The sequence below is a fragment of the Hemitrygon akajei genome, chromosome 12, assembly GCF_048418815.1.
Source record: "Hemitrygon akajei chromosome 12, sHemAka1.3, whole genome shotgun sequence".
In the NCBI taxonomy this organism is placed as follows: domain Eukaryota; kingdom Metazoa; phylum Chordata; class Chondrichthyes; order Myliobatiformes; family Dasyatidae; genus Hemitrygon; species Hemitrygon akajei.
Window position 1 is genome coordinate 70,008,308 of NC_133135.1, and position 25,270 is coordinate 70,033,577.

Consider the following 25,270-nt stretch of genomic DNA (forward strand, 5'->3'; position numbering starts at 1 on the left):
CACAGCGTGCAGGCGTTATTACTTAATTTGTCATTGAAGGTTATTCTCTCACGGCCAGTAAAAAAACTATTCTTCATGACTGTCAAATATAGCTTTGTTCTAGCATAACTCTATTGAGCTGACTCTTGAATGAGTGGACTAACTTTGAGAAGAATATCCACAGGAATGGATGAGCATCTAGTTCCACTTGAATGAAACAGTGAAAGCTGCGAAATAACAAAACTTGAAAATAACCGGATATTCTTACAGAGAGAAAACAATTATATTACTGCAATGAACATTGGATTTATAGACAGTTCAAGGAACACAGGTGGAAAACATGGTATTCGGTGAAGAAAGGGTGAAAGTAAATGTGGATATAGTCTATGGTGCAATATTATGACATTTTTTTTACTTAATATGTTATTGCTTTATTATCAGATGCTTCCCTAAATGCCAGCAGTTTAACAGGCAGTAACAAATAACTTATCATCAGGTGTATCACTGAGTGGACTTCTAGGATGGAAGCTCTTTTTGTTAACAGTAGAAATGTAACCAGAATACAGATCTTCTCTCAAGGGTTTAGAGTAATTTTCCTGATGGAGTTTAACATAATTGAAATGGTTTTCATTTGTTTGCTCTCTGGAAAGCAGATGGTGGCACCTACCATCCATGTATAAAATCTGTAAGTGCATCTTAGCTTACTCTAATTGATAAGCCATGGATTGAAAGCCAGGACATGGAACTTATCATTTCCCTTTCATAGAAAATTTGTCCAGTCTTATGCTGCTAAATACTGAAGACACCAATTTGAGGTTCTATTACCAGCCATGTATCACTCCTGACCTGTGGGTACAATTGGGTATTATATCAGTGATACCAACACACATGTTATAGTCTCTTTAAATAAAATTTGTGGCCAAAATTGATTGTAGAAATGAGTTCCTCATGAGGACTGATTGCTGTCCTGGGAGTGTTGTGTGTTAGCATGGAAATTGTTAACAAGACTGGTTAGATCTGGGTTTATATATGGTCAGCTGGCTGCATATAGATATTGATGACCCCACATTTAAACAATCTGGAGCAAAAGTTAGAGTGAAAGTGCAGGAATTTATGATTGAACAACAGTGGACAAATGTGAAATGTATAAATGGGCAGTAGAATGATTATGAGTTTATAATTTGGATAAGAACCCAAATAATGACTGAGCCTTCAGTGGTTTATAAAGACCATCTGGATTTTGAAGTTACATCTCACGCTTCAAGTTACTCTTAATTGTATTAATAATCACTTAGAGGCTGTAAATGTTTATCTGTTATGACAAGACCCAAACTCTTGTCTGTCTTAATTTAGCAAAATAGTACATGTGGCCAAAAAAAATTAGTCTGAGGCAGTACACTGTGTGCTGATTGGTCTTGCCTAATGAGCCTTGTCACTTCTCAGAGAATATCCATACCTCACCAGAAGGTTTTAGCTTGTTAACGTTACTTGCTGAAGTTTGTCATTGTCTGCCGCTCTACAGTCAAATTAAATATGTTAGCCCATTTTGCAGAACCTACATGGTCCTACACTGTTACTGTTGGAGTCCTGTGGGTTTACTCTTGGTAAAGTAACCTACTTTTCAAAATAATAATGAAGGACATTTAAAGAATACATTATTGTGATTACGGTGTAACTAGTTATGTGGGTGGGATTTCTTTTGGTTCGACTCAAGTGATGGTTTTACAGCATGGGAAGTTCTGTCGAGGTCAGGACTTGACGTGAGCAACTTACCTGCTTTGAACAGTGAGTTTTAGTAGATCCATATATATTGTTGCAGATATAAATCTTTTTTTTGTCAACCTGCACTAGGTCCTGTGGTTGGAACAAATGGGATGGGAGCAGTCATGCAGTGCAGGGCCAGAACTAATCTTTCATAGGTCACAGATTTTCTGACAAAAAGTGATGATTTTTTTTGTTTAGCCCCAAGCCTCATCCAACAGGGCTTAAGGCAGAGAATAAGGGTGCTCCGTTAGTCTTTGCGGTGGATTCCTAATACTTGTCGTTATGTATTAGTGAAAGCTAAGGCAGTGATGAATAGAAGGCAGTGGATGTTGTCTACATGGACCTTAGCAAGGCCTTTGACAAGGTTCCACATTGGGGCTTGGTCAAGATGATTGAGTCAATGGCATTCCGGATGAAGTAGTAAATTGGATTAGACACTGGTTTTGTGGTAGAAGCGAGAGAGTGGTAGTAAATGGTTGCCTCTCTGACTGGAGGTCTGCGACTAGTGGTGTGCCGCAGGGATTGGCGCTGTGTCTGTTTTTGTTTGTCATCTATATCAATAATCTGGAAGATAATGTAGTAACTGGATCAACAAATTTGTGATGACATGAGATTGGGGGCATAGTGGACAGCGAGGAAGACTATCATGGCTTGCAACAGGATCCAGACCACCTGGAAAAATGAGCTAACAAATGGCAGCTGGAATTTAATGCAGACATTTCTGAGGTGCTGCAGTTTGGGAGCACAAACCATGGAGGATTTACATGGTGAGATGTAGGACACTGAGGAAGTACAGTGGAACAAAGGGATTTGGGAATACAGGTGCATAATTCCTTGGAAGTGGCATCACAGGAAGAAGGTAGGGTTGTAAAGAGAGCTTTTAGCATGTTGGCCTTCATATATCAAAGTACTGAGTATAGGAGTTTGGATGTTATGTTGAAGTTGTATAAGATGATGATGAGGCCTAATTTAGAGTATTGTATCCAGTTCTGGTTTTCTTCCTACAGGAAAGATATCAATAAAATTGTAAGAGTGCTGCAAAGAAAATTTACAAGAATGATGCTAGGACTCGACAATCCAAGTTACAGGCAAAGGTTGAATAAGTTAAGACTTTATTCCCTGAACTAGGAAAATAAGGGGGTCTGATAGAGGTATATGAAATTATGAGAGTGATAGAATGAAATCAAGCAGGCATTTTTGCCTCTGAGGTTGGGTGAGACTACAACTAGAGATCATAGGTTAAGGGTGAAAGGTGAAATGTTTAAGGAGAACTTAAGAGGAAACTTCTACACTCAGAGGGTGGTGTGAGTGTGGAACGAGCTGCCAACGGAAGTGGTGGTTGCGGGTTTGATTTCAACATTAAGAGGAATTTGGATAGATACTTGGATGGGAGGGGTATGGTGCAGGTGCAGGTCAATGGGACTAGGCAGAGTAATAGTTCAACAAGGACTAGATAGGCCAAAGGGCCTGTTTCTCTGCTGTAGTGTACTGTGACCCTTAATCCCAGCATGACAATACAGATTAAGTCCCTTCTATACTAATCCTATTTTCCATCACTTCAGAGTTCAAAGTTAAACATTAAAAGTAAATTTACTATCAAAATGCATATGTGTCACCATATACAACCTAAGATGCATTTTCTTGTGGGCATTCACAGTAGATACACGAAACTCAATAGAATCAAGGAAAGACTGCCCCCAACAGTTCAGACAAACAACCAATGTGCAAAAGACAACAAACTGTGCAAATACAAGAAAAAATTAAAAAATGAAATAATAATGATAAATAAATAAGCAATAAATATCGAGAACATGAGAATGAAGAGCTCTTGAATGTGAGTCCATGGATCATGGGAACAGTTCAGTGGTGGGGCGAGTAAATTTGAGTGACGTTATCCCCTCTGGTTCAAGAGCCTGATGGCTGAGTGATACTAACTGTTCCTGAACCTGGTGGTTCCTTGTTTCTTGTTCAGTTGTTCCTTAGTCTTCATATGTTGCTCATCTAGGTACTTAAATCTTGTGAGAGTCTTAGCCTCCATTGTCCCCTTGGTCAGTGCATTCCAGATCCGAGCCACTGCTGGCTGAATAAAATCTCTTCTGCGAATCTCCGCTAAGCCTCTTACCCCTTATCTTAAACCTATGCTCTTTGGTTTTTAATGCACCTCAGCTATGGGAAGAAGCTTTCTACTGTCTATGTCTCCCATAATGTTGTACACCTTCATCAGGAAAACAAAGAGAGTTTATCGATTCTCACCTCATAGCTGAAATGGTCCATCCCAGCCTGCACCTCGGTGAGTATTCTCGGCACTCCCTTCGATGCAAACATGTCCTTCCCATAGCGTGATGATTAGAACCATGTACTGTACTCCAGTTGTGGTCTAATCAACGTGTTATAAAGTTATACCTCAGCTTCCCTGCTCCTGGATCCTTGCTAGTGAAGGCATATGCTACCTTTTCTACCTGTGATGGCACCTTCAGGAATCTTTGGACATACCGCAAGGTTCCTCTGTTCCTCAATATTCCACTGCTCCCTACCATACTGTTTATATATCCTAACTTTATTAGTCTTCCCAAAATGCATCATCTCACACTTAACAGGATTAAATTCCATCTCTCATTGCCCTTCCATCATGCCAACTTCTTAATATCACCCCACATCCTGATTCCTCCTCACTATCACAACATCACAGAGTTTAAATGTCATCTATTCTCATGTCCAATTGTTAATGTACATACAAGTGTGATTGGCCCAGCTTCCATTGTTTTAGTACACAGTAGTCAGAGGTTTTACAGATACAAAGACAACCTTCCACCTTCAATCTCTGCCTCCTAGGACCAAGACAATTCCGGATCCAATTTACTACCTTTTCTTGGATTACATGGGTTCTATCCTTCTAGACTGGTTTCTGTGGGATCTTGTTCCAAGCTTTATTGAAGTCCATGCAGACTACATGAACCACAATGACCTCATCAATAATATTTTATTACTTTGCTGAAAAAGTCAATCAAATTGGTCAGATAGTATCTTCCTGTATCAAAGCCTTGGTGATAACCTTTCATTAATCCCTGCCTGTTTAAGTGTGTATTAGTTCAGTACCTCAGAATTTTTCCCATTATCCTCCCTATCACTGATGTTATAATCTTAAGCCTTATTTACCTGATCTATTCTTGTCCCTTGGCTGTCCTCCTCCTTTCGAATGCCCAGCAACAGTTTAGCGACAGCCTTGAGCCCAGCTTCAGAGATGTAACACATTAAATTGAAAATAAATTTATTGTTGTCTCATATACTGAGGTGCCATCCATACAAGTATTTCATTACATCAGCACATTGGGGCAGGACAAGAAAAAAACAACAGCAGAATGCATAATAAAGTCTTATAGTTACAGAGAAAGTGACAATAAGGTGCAAGGCCATGACGAGGTAGAATGTGAGGTCAAGACCCTATCTTATCAGACAGTTGTCGTATAACAGTGGAATAGAAATGTTACTTGACCCTGGTCGTATGTGTTTTCAGTCTTTGCCTGATAAGTGTGCAAGAAGAAACATTAATGGGAGGAAGTCCTTGATAATGTTGGTTGCTTTACCATGACTGCAAAAAGTGTGGACAGAGAGGAGTTTAGTTTTCATGGTTGACTGGGCTGTGTCCATAACTCTCTGCAGTTTTTTTGTGGTCTTGGGTGAAGTATTGTTCATACTGAGCTGTGATTTATCTGGATAGAATGCTTTCTATGGCGCACCTCTAAAAATAACTGAGGGTCAACAAGGACATGTCAAAATTCTTTAGTTTCTTGTTTTCTCAGTTTAATTGCAATCTTTAATCCCTATTTTGTCTCATTTCCTGGAATGCTTCAATATCTCAAGCAGTCTAATTCTAGTTTTGCCCCATTCCCACCAAATGTTGTGAGACTATTGGAATCATTCCCTCTGGCCCATTACTACCTCCAGGATCCTGCTCCTGCCTCACTTGCTATTGAGATTCATTCTTTGCCATCCCACTTCTATCCAAATCCCAACCCAGACCTCTGCTTTGCCATTTTCTCTTCTAAGACCTCTTCACCCCACTGTTGTCCTACAATCACACAATATAAAATGGGACTGATCTGTGTACTTCTAGACTCTCTTCACCAAACAGGTTTGTTCTTAACCTAAACCTTGCCCACTCTTACTTCCTATGTTGATTTCAATGACATCAGCCAAAGCCAAGAGGATTATTGGAGATGGAAGGATGAGAAATTGAGCTCATTAATGCCCAACCTTAGGAGATGATTGACTAGAAAATGTTAGAGGTTCAAGGTGAAGTAGATGGGCTTGTGAAAGAGAATATGAGTGGGACTGATGTGATTCCTCTGATGGTTTGCATGAATTGATGACACTAATGCCCCCTTTCCACCTCTATCATAATATGATATGAATTTGGGACAGCTGGGATATCCTCTGGAGTAGAGGTGACATGTGCAAGAGGGATGGGTTCCACACAAATGAGAGAGGGACCAATATCTTTTCAGGGAATTTTGCTAATGCTACATGGGAGGGTTTAAACTAGACTGGTAGAACACTGAACAGGAGCACTCATCATATAAAATACTAGTCAGGAAGAGTGGGTTTAGTATTCTGAATAGCCTAGGTACAGTAAAGGGAGGGGACAGAATTCTCAATTAGACCGCATTTATTTTGATGCCTGAGGTTTAACAGGTAAAGCAGAGGAACTTAGAGAATGTAATGTCTCTGAGGACTGGGACGTTACACCGATAACAGGAACATGGCTGAGAGAAGGGCAGGATTGGCAGTTCAGAATTCCAGGGATACAGTTATTACAGGTGTGACAGGGGTACAGGTAAGGGAGGAGGGGTTGGAGCTATTTTGATAAGGGAGTTTGTAACAGCAGCTCTTAGAGATGACATTTTTGGGGGGGTTGTCCAGTGAGGCCTTATGGGTAGAACTTAGAAACAAGATGGGAGGATCACTCTGGTGAGGCTGTAGAGAAATTGCTCATAGTTGGAATAATAGTAGTGTTGTATTAGTAGGAGAATTTAATTTTTCAGGTATTGACTAGGCCACTCAGTGTTAAGGTCTTGGATAGGGTGGAATTTGTGAAATCTGTTGCAGAAAGTTTCCTGAATCATTCTATTAGAGGGCAGTCCGCTACATGGAAGGGTGTTATACTGGACCTCCTCTTAGGGAACGAGGCAGGACAATTAACTGAAGTGGCAGTCCAGGAGCACTGTGGTCTGAGGGGCTGTAATTCTATTAGTTATAAGATAATGGAAAGGGATAGGACAGGTTCACAGGTTAGGGCCCTAAACTGGAGCAGGGCAAATTTGACAGGTAACGTCAAGGAAAATCCCAAGAAGTTCAATAGCTATATTAAGAGGAGGGACAGATTTGATCCCTTTAGAGATCACCTTCTGTATGTTTCAAACCATAGGAGATGAGTAGGATTTTGTGCCCAACGCTGGCCTTCTAGGCCTGAGTCGATGTAGCCTAACCTAGGATTTTTAGACAAGTATTTCTCCTTGATCTTTACTGGGGTGAAAATTGTAGTGGCTTGAGAGACACAATAATAGGTGGGGATGTTTTAGAGGACATTCACATTGCCAGAAAGGAGGTATCTGTAGCCCTACAATGCATTTGGGTAGATAACTCCATAGGGCCTGACCATTCCATCCTCAGACTTTGTGGGATGATGGAGAAGAAATTGTGGACACCCTTGCGGAGATACTTGCTTCATCATTAGCCGTTGGTGAAGTTGGCTAATATTGTTCCATTGTTTAAGAAGGGTAGCATGAAGCTGCCACTGAACTACAGATCAGCCTGTCATCAGTAGTGGGGAAGTTACTGGGGGGAATTCTGAGGTACAGGATCTACCAACATTTGGATAAATAGTCTGATTTTGAGGAGTCAGCATGACTTTGTGCACGGAATGTCATGTTTGATGAATCTCATGAAGTTTTTTGAAGAGGTAGCTAATTAAATTAGATGAAGGTAGAATAGTTAATATTATATATTTGCATTTTAGCAAGGTCTTTGACAAGGCTTATGAAAGGCTGGTCTAGAAGATTAGTTTGCATGGAATCCAGGGAGGGCTACTGGGTGGATTCAAAGTTGTTTTGGAGGTAGGGAGCAGAGGGTGGTGGTTGAAGGTTGTTTTTTGGAGTGGAGGCCAGTGACTAGTTGGTATGCTACAGGGGTTGGTGTTGGGATTCTGTTATTTGTTGAAAGAGGCATCACAGGCAGACAAGGTGGTGAAAAAGGCATTTAGCATGCTGGCCTTCATCGGTCAAGGCGATGAGTATAGGAATTGAAATATTGTGTTGCAGTTGTATATGTCTTTGGTGAGGCAGCTCCTGGAGCACTCTGTACAGTCTTGGTCACTATTATAGGAAAGGTATGGTTAAACTGGAAAGGGTGCAGAGAATATTTTTAAAGATGTTGCCAGGGCTTGAGGGCCTGACATATAGGAAGAGGTGGTTAGGCTATTATTTTATTCCTTGGAAATAGGAAAATGAGGGCTGACCTTGTGGATATTTATAAAATCATGAGGGATATAGATAAGGTAGATGGTAACAGTCTTTTCCCAAGGGCAGGGGAGTCCAAAATGAGGGGGGCATAGATTTTGAATGAGTGGGGAAATATTTAAAAGGGACCTGAAGCACAGCGTTTGCACGCAGAGGACGTTGAGTATATGGAACAAGTGGTTCAGTTAGGTATAATAGTATCATTTTAGAAGCACTTAGCTAGGTACTTGCAAAGGTGAGGCTTAGAGGAATATGGAGCAAATGCAGGAAATTGGGATTAGATTGGCGGGCATCATGGTTGATTGGACTGATTAGGCCACAGGGCCTGTATCCATGCGGTACTGCTCTATGACTATGAATATAAAAATGACTAGAAATCGTAGATGTGAGAGCTTACTTCTAATGAGAAGTGAACCAGTTGCCAATCTTTGTGAGTGTGCTGCTGAAAGGTCACTGGCAAAACACAGATGTCTACCTCTGTCTACCTCACCTAGCCTCATTTGCCCGTCGTTCATCTCCATCGTTGTGTGAATTTGTACTTACGGAAAAACAAATGCAATAGATGCTGGAAATCTAAACTGAAGGCACAAAGTGTGGGAGATTCCTTGCAGGTCCGGCAGCATCCAAACAGGAATGGGTGTATGCTGAAAGAAGCAGACTTAAGATTTTAGGTGAAAGTCTTTCAATTAGGAATGGATATATTCATAGAAGCACTGTGCTGAATGCAAATTCAAAGGCGACGAATAGAGGGATGGTGGGACATACCATATGGGAGGGACCCTCTGCTATTATAAAAATAGTCTTATCTTCATGTTAAAGAATGGAAGGCCAGAGAGATTATCTGACTAAAGGGACGACAGTGCTTGTGGTGTTAATTTTCCATCACACTCACAGTTTGACCCCTCTGTCCTCGGCCTCCTACACTTCTCAAATGAAGCTCAAGGAACAGCACTTCATCTTTCCATTAGGAATTTTACAACCCGAACAGAGCACCGAGTTCAACAGTTTCTGATCATAACCCGTGCTCCCATTTTTTTGGACAGCAGCTGCTGGTAATGAGCCTGCTGTTGTAATTTATGACTCCTCTCAACCCATATTTTGTTTCTTTTCTTGTCCCATTACCATACCCTTTTGCCTTGCACTGTTTCACCCCTTATGTCATTTAATCACTGTTGCCTTCCATCCTAAGAAATGAAGATCAAGCAGTTTCTACAGTGAGTGGCTGATGACCACTGTTCATTTTATATCCAGACAGAAAATTGAAAGTCATTCCCAGTACGTTACAACTAAGTTCACCTATTAATTTAAGTAAAAACTTAGCAGGCTATAATTGTTTTCTTTCCTACCTTTATTTTTCTATCAAGATATTTCACATTTGTTTCTTCTTTTACTAACGACACCATAGCAGGAACTGCCATTTATGCATATCTGGTATTATCAAGCACATCTAGGCTTTGTGCGTCTGGGAAAAAAATGAATTCAGCCTGTGAATGAAGAGTTACCCACACTTGGATTGGACTATGCTAGATTGAAGCGACACACCAACATTTAATCACCTAAACTTTTAAACACTGATGCAGCAATGGAGCAAATCTGTTTCTATCCAACAATCTGCTTTCCCATCTCTTGCCCCAACCATCCTGTTTTAAAAGGACATATATAGTTACTCACTTTCGAGGATTCTTCATCTCATGTTCTTGATATTTATTGCTTATCTATTTATTATTATTTCTTTCATTTCATATCTGCAGTCTTCTGCTCTCTGAACACTCAAGTTGTGTGGTCTTTTATTGATTATATTATGGTTATTATTCTATAAATTTATTGAATATGCCCACAAGAAAATGAATCCCAGGGTTGTATATGGTGATACAAGTGTATTTTGATAAAAATTTTTTACTTTGGATCTATGGATAATTGTGACCTGCGGAAATGATTTTACCTTGAATGTATGCACCCATTTTAGATGCACGATATGTTTGACTGATCACTTCATTATTGCACTGCAGTTCAAAGGGAGACAAAATATATTGCCTTACATTTTTAAGGATATTTTTCCTTTTCATCTGAAACTTCAAATATTGTTGGCATATAGAGCAAGGCAGTGGAAATGCTATGTTGTATAGTTGAATTATGAATGATCAGGTCATAAAGGTAAGTTTGTTTTTAAGGAGTGATTGATATCACCTGTATCTAGAATTGTTTCTTTTTTAGTTGCTGTTCCTTGAATATCATTGAAATACAATATCTGTGGGGGTTAGATAACCAAGACTGGAGTGGCTGACAAGCAATGGCTTATTGACTGAAGATCTAATCAATACAAAGCAGTGATCAGAACCTCAATAAAAGTGCACTGCTTAAGCAAAACACACAAGAGATGCTCAGCAAGTTGGTCACATCTGAACAGACAGGAAAGTATTAAAGTTTGGGCATTTAGTCACAATCAGAAGATGCACAGCTCATCAGAGGGAACACAAGGGAAAAGGTAATTAAAAAAAATGATATGCGTAGAAGAAACAGGAAAAGCGACAATGCCACCACCTCACCACCACCTTGCTTGCCTCCTCTGTTCAGATTGTTTGCCTGGCACATGGCGCAGAGTGAATGAAGTGAAATTGAATATTAGGAAGACCGAACCCATCTGTTACAGTCCCTTGCCATGCCAATTCTCTGGCCACAAGCTGATCCCTCTCCCCAGCAACTGTCAGACTAAACCAGACTGTTACGACTTTGATAGTACACATGTCTCTGATTCTGAGATGAACATCAGACCATCATCTGCTAGATCCCCCAGAAACTCGAGGGGCATGCTAATTGATGGGTTTGAGGGGAGTTGAGAGTTTTTTTCCACAGTGGGTGGAGGGCATGTGGCAGAGTGGCAGAAATGGCAGAGGCAGAAATCCTTGCCAAGTTTTAAAAACCCTAGAATACTTGAAGAAACAGAATTTGCAAGACTAGAATTATTTCTCGAAATTCCTGTTTTCACCTCAACTCACCTTTGTTGAAACCCTGAATTGTGTCTCCGCCCACCACCCCACCAGGGATAGGGTTCCTCTTGTCCTCACCCACCACCCCACCAGCCTCCATGTGCAGCACATGATTCTCTGTAACTTATGCCATCTCCAATGGGATCCCATACACCAACAAAATCTTTCTCTACCCCCCCACTTCCTGCACAGATTGCTCCCTACGTGACTCCCTTGTCCATTTGTCCCTCCCCACTGATCTCCGTCCTAGCACTTTTCCTTGCAAGCGGGAAAAGTGCTACACCTGCCCCTACATGTCCTCTGTCACTACCATTCAGGGCTCCAAACAGTCCTTCCAAGTGAGGCAATGCTTCACCTGTGAGTCTGGTGAGGTCAGCTACTGTATCTGATGCTCCTGGTGTGGCCTCCTGTATATCGGTGAGACCCGACGAAGATTGAGAGACCATTTCGCTGAGCACCTGAAAAAGTGGGGCTCCTGGCGGCCACCCATTTTAATTCCACTTCCCATTCTGACATGTCAGTCTATGGTCTTCACTACTGTCATGATGAGGCCACACTCAGGATGGAGGAGCAACACTCTATATTCCGTCTGGATAGCCTCCAACCTGATAGCATGAACGTCGATTTCTCAAACTTCCGGTATTGCCCCCACCCCTTCACCATTCCCCATTCCCTTTTCCCCTCTCACTTTATCTCCTCACCTGCCTATCATCTCCCTCTGGTGCTCCTACCCTCTTTTCTTTCTTCCATGGCTTTCTGTTTCCTATCAGATTCTTCCTTGTCCAGCCTATATCTCTTTCGTCAATCAACTTCTCAGCTCTTCACCCCTCCTCCTCCCAGTTTCACCTATCACCTTGTGTTTCTTCCCCCCCCCCCACCACCCAACTCTGACTCCTCACTTTTTCTACAGTCCTGATGAAGGGTTTCAGCCCAAAGCGTTGATTATACTCTTTTCCATTGATGCTGTCTGGCCTGCTGAGTTCCTCCAGCATTGTGTGTGTTGCTTGGACTTCCAGCATCTGCAGATTTTCTCTAGTTTTTAAATTATGCCTCACTGGATTTGAATGCTCCAATGAATTTCTAGCTGGTCTCTCTTATTTGGCTTTCCATTAATTCAAGATGATCCGAAGCTCTGCTTTGATGTCCTAAATTGTACTGCGTTGCAGCCATGCTTATTTACTGGTTAAGTGAAAGCTTGATTTCAAAATTCTTATCCTTATTTTCAAATCTCTCCATATTCTTCTCCATTGCTATCTCCATAATATTCTCCTGTCTTATCACCTCCGATATCGACATGATTCCAATCCCTTTGAAGAAGATGAAGAAAATTGAAGATTTGATTTGTTTGACCTATCTCAGGTACCTTGAAACCAAACGATAGAAATGCACCATTTGCGTCAACAACCAGCACAGTCCAAGGATGTGCTGGGGGCCGTGGCCGGGGTGGCAGGGTAGCACAGTGGTTAGCACTACACTTGACAGTACCAGCGACCTGGGTTCAATTCCCACCACTGCCTGTAAGGAGCTTGTACAGTCTCTCTGTGACTGCGTGTGTTTCCTTTGGGTGCTCCTGTTTCCTCTTACAGTCAAAGACATACAGTTTGGTATGTTAATGGTCATTGTAAATTGTCCCATGATTAGACTAGGATTAAATTGCGGGGTTGCTAGGCGGTGTAACTCAAAGGCCTGAAAGGGATTGTTCTGCACTGTATCTCAATGAATGAATGAATAAATAAATAAACAAGTGTTGCCAAGTTTCTGGCACCAACACAGCATGCCCACTGTCTCCTAAATGTAACTGCGCATCCTTGGAATGTGGGAGGCAACTTTAGCACGTGGAGGAAACCCACGCGGTCAAGAGAAGAACATACAAACTGCTGACAGATAGCAGCGGAATTGAACCCAGGTTGCTACCACTGTAATAGCATTTTGCTAACACTGTGCTACTGCTCTACATTAAAATCAAAATAGATAATGGACTAGGGCTCTGGGCTACCAGCTCATGGTCCCTGCTGTTACCACATCCCCTTGCTTACCCCAAATTTAACTTCTGCACCATTGGCTGTTATGCCTTCCCTAAGATCACAATCTCTAGAATCCATTCCCTGATCTTTCCATCTCAGTAGTTTTCCTTCCTAATATGAAATGTTCCCTAGAACGTATTCCCTAGAATGCTGAACAGAGCCTATTCCCATTTGGATAAGCAGGGCAGCACTGTGAGGATCATTTCCTTTTGATTTCTCAAGTTCCTTCAATACCATACAACACTAATCGCTGGGGAATAGCTCCATTCAATGCACTTCCATTGTATCCTGGATAATGGACGACCTGACTAGCAGAGCTAGTGAAGCTAGTGTGGCTTCAGAGCTGTGGATATAAGCAGCATTGGGGCCCCACAGGTGACTGTATTGACTCCCATCTTGTTTACCCTGTGTACCTCGGACTTTAGATACAACACTGAGTCATGTCATCTGCAGAAGTTCTCCGATGACTCGGCAATTGTTGGGTGCGTAAAAGGAGGATGAATACAGGACCCTGGTGGAGCACTTTGTCAAATGGTGCAAGCTGAGTCATCTGCAGCTCAACATCAATAAGACAAAGGAGATGGTGATGGGCTTTAGGAAGACTAAGCCTGCACTGCTCCCTGTTACTATTGATGGTGAGGATGTGGTGAGGCCCTACAAGTACCTGGGGGTGCACCTAGATGACAGACTTGAGTGGAGCACCAACACAGAGGCTGTGTACAAGAAGGACCAGAGTTGCCTCTACTTCCTGAGGAGACTGAGATCCTTTGGAGTATACAGGCCTCTCCTTCACATGTTCTACCAGACTATTGTCGCCAGTACAATCTTCTATGTGGTGGTGTGCTGGGGCAATGATATCAACACGGGTGATGCCAACAGGCTCAATAAACTGATCAGAAAGACTGGCTGTGTTACAGGAGTCAAACTGGACACACTGGAGACTGTGGTAGAAAAAAGGAATCCTACGGAAAACCCTGGCAATTCTGGACAATGTCTCTCACCGTCTGTATACTACCTTGGCTGAACAGAGGAGCACTTGTGGTAATAGACTAAGACAACTGCACTGCTCCAAAGAGAGTTATATGAGGTCATTCTTACCCTCGACCATTAGGCTCTATAATAAGTCAACTTATAGCTGGGGAAGAGATGACCCCCTCCTGTTAGACTGTTTGTGGTAACTTATTTAATTCTTTCTACTTATCTTCTAATATTTATATCTGTGCACTTGCAATGTTACTGTGACACTGTAATTTCCTTTGGAATCAAAGTATCTATCTATTCTTTTACTGAGCTTTTGGTCACTGTCTCTTATTAGTTTTGGCTTCATTTTTAAAAAAAAAGTAAAACAGGAATGAAGAACCTTTGGGTCTTGTGCTTTATTTCCGGGAAGTAGTTACAATGGAATGTTAGTTGTAATCAGGAGATGACCCGTGTGACAGGTCAAATAAGCACAAAATACTCTGCAGATGCTGGGGTCAAAGCAACACGCACAACATGCTGGAGGAACTCAGCAGGTTGGGCAGCATCCGTTGAAATGAACAGTCAACGTTTCGGGCCGAGACCCTTCGTCAGGACTGAAGAGGGAGAGGGTGGGGCCCCATAAAGAAAGTGGGGGAAGGGTAGGAAGGAGAAGGCTGGTAGGTGGCAGTTGAAAAACCAGAAAGGGGAAAGATTAAGGGGTGGAGGAGGGGAGGCAGGGAGGGGATAGGCAGGAAAGGTGAAGAAGGAGTGTAAGAGGAAAGCACTATGGGTAGTAGAAGGAGGCAGAACCATGAGGGAGGTGATAGGCAGCTGGAGGAGGAGGCAGAGTGAAAGTGGGATGGTGGAAGGGAGAGGGAGGGAATTACCAGAAGTTGGAGAATTCAATGTTCATGCCAAGGGGCTGGAGACTATCCAGACGGTATGTGAGGTGTTGCTCCTCCAACCTGAGTTTGGCCTCATCATGGCAGTAGAGGAGGCCATGTATGGACATATCTGAATGGGAATGTGAAGCAGAGTTGAAGTGGGTGGCAACCGGGAGATACTGTCTGTTGTGGAGGTGCTAAACTCCAGCGAGCTACTGGTATCGATTTTAACCATTTTGATGACAAACTTTGTCATCTTCATCTGGGATGTTGCCTGGGCATGTCTAGTCCCATGGTACTTATACCCCTGTTATCTGTCCTTCGTGATTGGATGAGGACTAACCAATCAGGTTTCCACTCTCCCACCTTGTTTACAATTGAATTCCGGTTCTTACTTAGAGCGAGACCTTCATCTTTGTTAAAATTCTTTTCTCTGGTTTTATTTCAATGGCTTCCTTCACCAGGCAGTCCCAAAATCCACTGGCATGGCACAATAGATTTGTGCCGAAGTTAATCCTATGGTCATTGTGAATACAATGTTCTGCTCCTGCTGATTTCTCCAAAGAGACACGCTTGCGCTCTTGATGTGGGCTATTGTTATTTTCTACATGGAGGTCTTTGAGGAGAGGGCTCCAAGTTCATTCCATACACCCCAAATGCTTCTTCAGATACATTGATGACACTGTATCATCAACTACTACTTCATAGTATGGCCTCATGGACTCCAGGCATCCAACAGTTCCATGATCACCTGAACAGCGTACACTCAAACATTGAATGATTGGGGTGAGGATCTGCACGGATGGAATGATGGGCTGAAGGTAGATCTCCATTTCAGCTGAACCAAAATGTCGCGACAGGGCGTCCATCTTAGGTTTCATGGAGCTGGGTTGGTAGGAGATGGTAACGTTGAATTGCTTGAAGAAGAGGGCCCAGCAAGCCTGACGTGGGATGAGTTGGTGGGTCTGTCATATGGATATGAGGTTCTGGTGGCAGTCCAGATCAGGAAGGGCTTGGTGTTTCCCATCAGCCAATGTCTCCATACCTCCAAGGCCCATTTAATGGTGAGGAGCTCCCTGTCTTCTTCACTGTGTAGAGCTGCAATTGCTTGAGAAGGCGGCACATGAGTGTGTCTTCTTGTCCAGTCCTCGCAGGGAGAGGGTGGCCCCAGCACCAACATCAGATGCATCCAGCTTTACCACTAAAGGTCTGGAGGGGTTCAGATGGTGGAGAATGGGAGCAAGAGGGAAAGAATGTTTAGAGTGGTGAATGAGATGTTAATCAAAATGTCTAGGCATTTTTTGGATGATGAGATTCTGCGTACTTTTGGAACAGTGTTTATCTGGGTAAGTGTTCTATGTTGTGCCTTGCTGGGTGCTCAGAAACGGTGACTAAGCTTCAGAGAACAAAGAAGTGAATCACATGTCAAAGAATTCTCAAGTACTGTCTCCTTTTATGGCCGTAATATTTATGTGGATGGTCCAGCTCAGTAAGCATTACCTTTCCGATCAGACAAATACATTTCAGTAATAGAAAAAAATGTCATATTAGTGAAACAATACGATTCTAGTTTAGACAAAGGAGAGAGAAGTGATCCTGTGTTAAACTTTGATGACTTGGCCTTGAACCAATATTATGAGAACAGAACAAGCCTAGCTTGGCCTAATTTCCTGCCAAAAAACCAAGGAATTCTGTTTAACAAATTTTTGCAGTGATAAATTAGTGTTTTGTTAAAATTTATCAATTCTGATTTAACTAATAAATTTGGTTCTGAAGATGTATGCATGGCTTCAGTGTTTTTAGTAACAGCATCTGACAGCTTCATTAAGAATGGTAAATGGTAGAGATACTTCGGTTCTTTAAAATTCTGCTCGATCTAACTTTCATTCAATAAATTTACCATTTTCCAGAAGAACTTAGATTTCAGTCACTAAGCGTGAAATGAAACATTAAAGCTCAACACAGCGCACAATATTTTCTGCTATAACTGGAAGAACTAGAGTGAATCATATAAGTAAAGCAATAATCAAAGGGGAGCAGTGGTGGAGAATGACATAAGAGAGTGAGAGTAACTCTTTTCCTTCACCCCTCTCCTCCCTTCACCAGCTAGGAATGGGTGGAAGAGGTAAGGAGTGTGGGGTTATAATTGGGAAATTAGATTGCAACCCATTGACTTACAGTTTTAACAAATGTGAGTCCGGACTGGTCAAACATGATTGAAAAGGTGGATCAGTTACTGAAATCATTTAAGAGGCCTGTGTGTGACCCCTTCAAATCTAATTTTGATGCCTGTAGGTTGTGAATATGGTTGTTTATGTTTTTATAATTCATGTTTTGGGACCTGGGTCTTTGAAAAGTTGGTGGTGTGCCACCTTCCTGAACCACTGCATTCCTTTTTGGGAAGGTATTGTTCGGTAGGGAGTTAGCAGTGACAGTGAGCGAACAGTAATATATCTCCAAGTCTGGATGGTGTACACAATGGAGGCAAACTACAGATGTTGGTGTTGTGGGGGGGGGGGGGGGCAACCTGCAGATGTTACGGTTTTCATGCATCTTCATGGTGGAGTTTGTGGGTGTGAGAGATGATGATGGAGTGAGTAACCACAATGCATTTTATCGATGGAATAGAATGCAAATGCGACAGTGGTGCAGGGCATGAATGCTTTAGGGTACCATTCAGGAAGGTTGCTGTGTGCTGGGTATTTGTAAATTACTTGAGGTTTCTTGGTATTGCACCCATCCAGGCAAATGGAGGGTATTTCATCATGCTTTTGAATTGTGCCTCGCAGCTGATGAAAAGGTTTTCAGATGTCAGATGGTGAATAATTTGCCACAGGACACCCAGCCCCTGACCTGCTTCAGTCAGTACTCACAATATTTTATATTGTTAGACTAATTGGGTTTTTAATTAGGATCCTGGAATACTAATGGTGAATTAGTAAAGCTATTGATTGTTGGACATGGCCTTTGTAGGTCATTTCTGTTGCATGTATGTGACTTGCCACTTACCTGTCCATGCCAGAATATTGTGTAGATTCTCCTGAGGAATTGTTTTTGCTGAGGAAATGCTGAGTGGAATTAAAAATTGTGTAATCATCAGCAAGCATCCCCATTTCCGAAGTCATACTGGAAGGAAGGTCATGGATGAAGCAGCTGAGGATGGTTGGGTCTAAGACACTACCCTGAGGAACTCCTGCAGTGATGATCTGGGGTTGAGGTGATTGAACTTTGACATCCACCACCATCTCCAACATTCGAGCGTTTTCCTTCAGAGCTCAGTGATTTTAGTTTCACAAGGATGCCGCAGTGAGACCTAGTCAAATGCTTCCTTAATGTCAAAGATGGCATTCAGCCCTTTGTGGTCAGGAGCAGTGTGGTCCTGGCAAAACCTAGACTGGGAATTGACGAGTACGTTGTTGGTGAGTAGTTGTTCTCCTTCAGTTCAGGATTTTGTATGACTGACTTCACTCTGTTATTTTTGAGTTTTCAAGTGGCTAATAAGGCCAATGTAGGAACTACAAAACCTTCCCACAGATGAGCCATGTGGTGGCTGATGGGCCGACTGAGTGGATAGATTGTGTGGTAGTCTGCTCCTTCTGTGGGGTTTCTGTGTGAGCCCTGTTCATGGCTTCCAGGTTCATAATATTTGAATGCTCTTTGGCTTATTAAGGACCAGAGGTTCCTTGGAATCAGTGAAGATGTTGCATTTCTTCCAGGAGGCTTTGAACACAATCTTGAATCTTTTCTTCATTCTCGTAGTAATCTCTCCCCATGGCAGATATAGAATGTCTATTTTGAGAGACTGTTGGCAGCATGCGAATGACATGTCCTGGCCAAATTAGCTGACTGAGAGTAACTAAGGCCCCACTGTTAGTTAGGGGAGCTGACCTGGGGAACGATGCTGCCATTAGTTCACTTGTCCTTCCAGTGAATTCGGAGGATTTTGTGGACACTGAGTTGGTGGCATTTTTCCAATGTCTTGAGATCTCTGTTGTGGATAGTTCAATGACAGACAGAAATCCTTGTTGCCTGTCAGACCTCGTGCCAAGAGCAAAGTCCTGATCTGATCTTCAAACACCCTCTGCTTCAATCCACCAAGGACTGTGATAGTGCACTAATTATGATAGCATCCGTTAGTCTCGCGAGACCATGGATCTGTGCTGGGAATGGTTTCCAGGGTGCAGGCCTGGGCAAGGTGATATGGAAGACCAGCAGTTGTCCATGCAGCAAGTCTCCACTCTCCATTCCACCAATGTTGTCCAAGGGAAGGGCAAGGACCGATACAGCTTGGCACCGGTGTCATCGCAGGAGTTGCCAGAACAAGGTTGAAGACAACGTCGGACTGCCTTAGGGACTCCAGCTCTGAATTTGTCCTCAGGGTTCACTCCCGAAGCCTTTCCCATGAGTGGGTACGGCCGCAAGGCAGTGGAGGTTTGAAATCAGAGTTTTCCCTGTCTTGGATGGACTGCCTTCCCAGGCTGACGAGCTCCATCTACCCGAAGCACTAACTATAGCATTAGCATAAGAACTAAGATGGGAAGCAGCTTCTTAGCCCAGGCCATGAGACTACTGAACTCCCTGCCACCTCCCAGGTCTCATCACGTAGTGTTGTACTGTTAACTTTATATCTAGTGTCATAAATGCCCCTTACTATTTGTTAATTTATTTGTGGCAAAATTTCAAAATCCTTCAAAGTAAAACTTACCATCGGAGTACATACATGTCACCACAGACAACCCTCAGATTCTTTTTCTGTAGGCATACTAAGTTAATTACAAGTATAAGACACAAAATAATTGATTGCAGAAGTATTCACCCGCTTCAAGTTGGTATTTAGTAGATGTACCTTTTGGCAGCAATATAGCCCTGAGTCTGTGTGGATAGGTCTCTATCAGTTTTGAAGATCTGGACACTGCAATTTTTCCCCATTCCCCTGTACAAAACTGCTCAAGCTCTGTCAGATTGCATGGGATTATGAGTGAACAGCCCTTTTCAAGTTCAGTCACAAATTCTCAATTGGATTGAGGTCTAGACTTTGATTTGGCCACTCCAAGACATTAACTTTGTTGTTTTTAAGCCATTCATAGAAACATAGAAAAACCTACAGCACAATACAGGCCCTTCAAAATTACTAGGCTTACCTATAGCCCTCTATTTTACTAAGCTCCATGTACCTATCTAAAAGCCTCTTAAAAGACCCTATCATATCCATTCCTGTGTAGCTTTGGCTTTACGCTTGGGGTCATTGTCTTGCTGGAAAACAAATCTTCTCGAAAGTCATAGTTCTCTTGCAGACTGCTTCTGGTTATCCTCCAGGATTTCCCTGTACTTTGCTGCATTCATTTTACCCTCTACCTTCACAATCCTTCCAGGGTCTGCTACAGTGAAGCATGCCCACTGCATGATGCAGCCACCATGCTTCATGGTAAGGATGGTAATTTTTTATGGATGGCCAAAACATAGCGTTTATTCTGATGGCCAAAAAGCTCAATTTTGGTTTCATCAGACCATAGAACCTTCTTCCAGCTGACTTCAGAGTCTCTCACATGCCTTCTGGCAAACTCTAGACAAGATTTCATGTGAGATTTTTTCAAAGTCGCTTTCTCTTTGCCACTCTCCTATAAAGCTGTGACTGGTGAAGCACCTGGGCAACAGTTGTTGTAGGCACTATCTCTCCTATCTCAGCCACTGAAGCTTGTAACTTCTCCAGAGCTGTCATAGGTCACTTGGTGGCCTCCCTCGCTAGTCTCCTTCTTGCACGGTCACTCAGTTTTTGAGGATGATCTACTTATAGACAGACTTATAGCTATAGCACATTCTTTCCATTTCTTGATGATTAACTTAACTGTACTCCAAGTCAGTGACATGGAAATTTTCTTCTAACCATCTCCTGAATTATGCTTTTCCATAACATTTTCATGGAGTTGCTTGAAGTGTTCTTTTGTCTTCATGGTGTAGTCTTTGCCAGGATATTGACTCACCAGCAGTTGGACCTTCCAGATACAAGTATACTTTTACTGCAATCAATTGAAACACCTTGACTGCATGCAGGTGATCTCCATTTAGGCTTGTAAAACCTATCGGCTGCATCAGTGGTGATTTGGTGTGTCATATTAAAGGGGGTGAATACTTAAGTAATCAATTATTTTGTGTTTTATATGTGTAATTAATTTAGATCACTTTATAGAGATCTGTTTTCACTTTGACATGTAAGAGCCTTTTTCTGTTGATAGTGTCAAAAACGTCAAATTAAATCCACTGTGATTCAATGTTGTAAAACTATAAAACAAGACAACTTCCAAGGGGAGTTCCAAGGGAACTTCCAAGCTGAATACTTCCTATAGGCACTGTAATTACATTCCCACAGTACGTTTCTTGGAGGTGAAGTGCAACATTGCAGCAAGAAAGATAGAGAAAAGCTCTGGGGCAATGATTGACACCAGTCTTCACTGTGAATACTTTATTCATAAGCACATTGGTTGATATCATGACATGCATGTTATTGTGGGACAAATGCAAGATCAAGCCAATTTTTTACAGGCAGCTAAATTTAAGGACGGTCTCTTCCAAAGACTTTGGTGAGATTGACAATGGCTGGTGCTGCTCCTTGCCTTTCTTTTGAAGTTGTTACACAATGAAGATCACGTCTAGATGGATAGAATACACACTTTAATTTGGGGAGCAGCTTTTCAGCCACAAGGGGAGGAGATGTTCAGGTTACATTGGTGATGATTTCTTTTGTGTCAGTCTGCAAGGAGTCCCTCTATAGTATTGTTATGTGTTAGTCTCCAAGCATAGCAGATGAAGATGTGGATGTAAAGTCAAAGCTTCGTGTTGGAGAGTTGCAGGAATTCTCTGAGTGTTCCTGAGGCCTTGTTATTTTAAAAGTGGGATTTATCCACCGTGATTTCCCGTCAGTTAGGTATCAGAACAAGGCTGCCTGGATATGGTGCTGTAGCAATGCAGTCAAGTGTGCTCATGTTAAGGACAGAGTTGTAGTTGAAAAAGTCCAGAAAGCATTCCATCCAGCAGGCACTGACTGCCTCTCTATCCCTGATCAAATTCATCCCATCCCTGGCTCTTAATGAGGTGGGTTGTTGGAGGCACAGGTGATTTAACAGCCCTGAAGAGTTGGACGTGTCAGCTATTTATTTTTCCTTGAGGAACTAAAGCTTCAGTCCCTGAACACCTTACAAATGTGGTTAATTAGCTCGTTGCCTGGTGATTTTTCTCAGTACTTCTTGGCACAGGAGCCAATGTCTTCTCTTGTAGCCTAGAAGTTGGCAGGTTGTCTGATAAGAGTCTTCTGGGGTCCTTGAGAGTTCTGACATTGATCATCTACCAAAGCTTCTGTTCATACTGGTGTTTTGGCCCTGGTTGCTGGACATAACAGTGGATTAGGCAATCGTTGGAAAATAATCGTCAGCACCCATTAAGGTATGGGTGATATGGACATCTCTGTTGTCCCTTGCTCAGATGATGATATAATATAACAATTATCAGTACTTGGACCAGAAGCAATAAGGTCTTGCTTGAAGAGGCAGAGTGTTTGTTAAGTTAGGGACAATACTCCATGCATTATGTCAAGATTTTTATGTCCATTTATGTCAAAGACATAGAGCATGAAAATGGGCCCTGTCTGGGATAGATGTTTATGTGAAATTTGTGAAACAGATCAGAGAAATAAGATAGACTTGATAACTAGGTGGCCACCCATGTAATAATGTAACATTGCATTGGTTGTTGACTCAAAATAATGCATTTCACTAAATGTTTCAATCTACATGTGGCAAATAAAGCTAATTTTAACCTTTGAAACATCAACATGAGAGGACTATCCATTCAGTTGACCGGACTGAGAAGGTAAGGTTTTGTTTCTATTGAAAAGTACGGGAGATGCCTCATAGCTGTTGAACAATATTTTTTTTACATACAAACAAACGTCTGTCTTTGACTTGATTATAGTTTTATTTGTGGCTAACTGTAATTTGCCTGCTCTTTACCATTGACAAAGGACACTTATTAATGGTTCTACTAAATTATTTCTGAAGAGGCTGCTTCCAGTTACAGTAGATCCTCCCAAGGTTATGACTGAGTTCCATTCCTGTGAATTGTTCATAATCCAGGCTGTTCACAAGGTAGAAAGTGGCCCCACATGGCAGATCCAGCCCACCAATCTTCCAAACACACACTTTTTATGTATTTGACAGGCATTGGAGCCGGGGAAGGCCTGTGTTTTATAGGATTAGTGGTGGACTATCCATGCTGCCTGTTCATCCGCAGTGATAGGGAACTATACCGGTGAGCATTGTAATTGAGCCCAGAGTCCACATTTACTGTGCTCAGAGCTGCAAGTATGAAAGCCCAAGTAACAGACTTCAACATGATCAGGAAGCACGTCAACAGCATGTTTCAGTTTTTTTGGCAAGCACTTGTATGCTATGAAATTACTCCGTATGCTTTTCACTTGCCCTCTTCCCGCCGGAGGAGGAGAGTCCATAGTTTTCACCATTAATCGTCTTGGCTGCGTTACTGCTGCTTGTGGCCGAGCTGTACAATAGTTGTTGCAGTGCTTTGTCTGCAGAAGCTTCGAGGATGACCTATCTGCACTGTCACTACAGTCCTTACACATCACCTCCATGAGAATCAGTATTCAACAGATCTCCTTCCCCTGCTGGGAATTTTGCAAACAATACAATAATATAAAAGTTGCCCATTGCACAGACCAGGCAGGAGCTTTGGTTAGTGTTGTACTAACTTGTGTATCTATTAGGCAGGTTCATCAGAGTCAGAATCAGAATCAGGTTTATTATCACCGGCATGTGTCGTGAAATTTATTAACTTAGCAGCAGCAGTTCAATGCAATTCAGAATCTAGAAGAAGAAAAATAAATAAGTAAATCAATTACAGTATACATATATTGAATAGATTAGAAATCATGCAAAAACAGAAATAACATATATTAAAAAAGTGAGGTAGTGTCCAAGAGTTCAATGTCCATTTAGGAATTGGATGGCAGAGGGGAAGAAGCTGTTCCTGAATCGCTGAGTGTGTGCCTTCAGGCTTCCGTATCTCCTACCTGATGGTAACAGTGAGAAAAGGGCATGCCCTGGGTGCTGGAGGTCCTTAATAATGGACACTGCCTTTCTGAGACACCGCTCCTTAAAGATGTCCTGGGTACTTTGTAGGCTAGTGCCTCTGTGATCTGTCATTTGTTGGTTGCAAGTACATTCAGAATGTTGAAGAAAATTGACAAGAGTCAAGTTATTCAACATCCCTCCTGACTGCCTAATTATAATCTTAAATTGGAATGTACAGTTTATATTAGATGGCACCAGGTGCCCTGCTTCATTGGAATTAGAATGATCTGACTCTCTTCCATCCGTCAAACTACTGATGGCGCTGGAAGGCGAAATAAAATTCGGGCTAGCTGTGAAGTAGTTCAGCATTGAGGGATTTAATAGCCTACTACTGTTTCTAACTCCCAAGTCAATGTGGTTACACAGGAGACTGTGTTTGCTGGAATCTGCAGCAAAAAAAGAAACAAGTTCCAGGAGGGACTCAGTGGGTCAGGCAGCATCTGTGGGAGGCAGTGTTTTGGGTCAAGACCCTGCATCACCTCCCAGCCTTTGTCATCATCTCCATCCCTCCCCGTCAATGAAACATTCTCACCCCTGGATCCACTTACTGCTTGCTAGCACCAGCCTCACTCTTCCCCCTGACTTCTTAACACTGGCATCTCCCTTTTACACTCTTGTCCTGATGCAGGGTCTCATCCTACAATGTCCACTCTGTCTTTGCCTCCACCCTGACCTGCACAGTTCCTCTAGCAACTTGTTTTTTTTTTGCCAGAGTGAGCTTGCTAGTGTTTGCTGTGATTCTTGTAGTAATTTAGAAAAAAGTGGGTTATATGACTGATGCACCATCAATAACTCTCGGAGACAGGAGGCGAACGATTGGCTTTTACTAGCAGCAAAAGGGAGCACGGCATCTCGGAGACTGAGGGAGGAGCAGTGCCTCCAATTGCCTTTATACAGGGGTCTGTGGGAGGAGCCACAGGAGCAGTCAGCAGTGGGGGCGTGTCCAGACAGGTATACATAGTTTACCACAATGACAAAAGTTCAAAGTGAATTTATTATCAAAGTACATACTGTATA

General features: G+C 42.3%; 1 protein-coding gene across 3 annotated transcripts in view; it reads left to right on the forward strand.

The window, feature by feature from the left end:
- The window catches only part of LOC140737191 (adhesion G protein-coupled receptor D2), a 314,325-nt gene that overhangs the window by 139,975 nt on the left and 149,080 nt on the right, over window positions 1-25,270 (forward strand). The window lies entirely within an intron of this gene.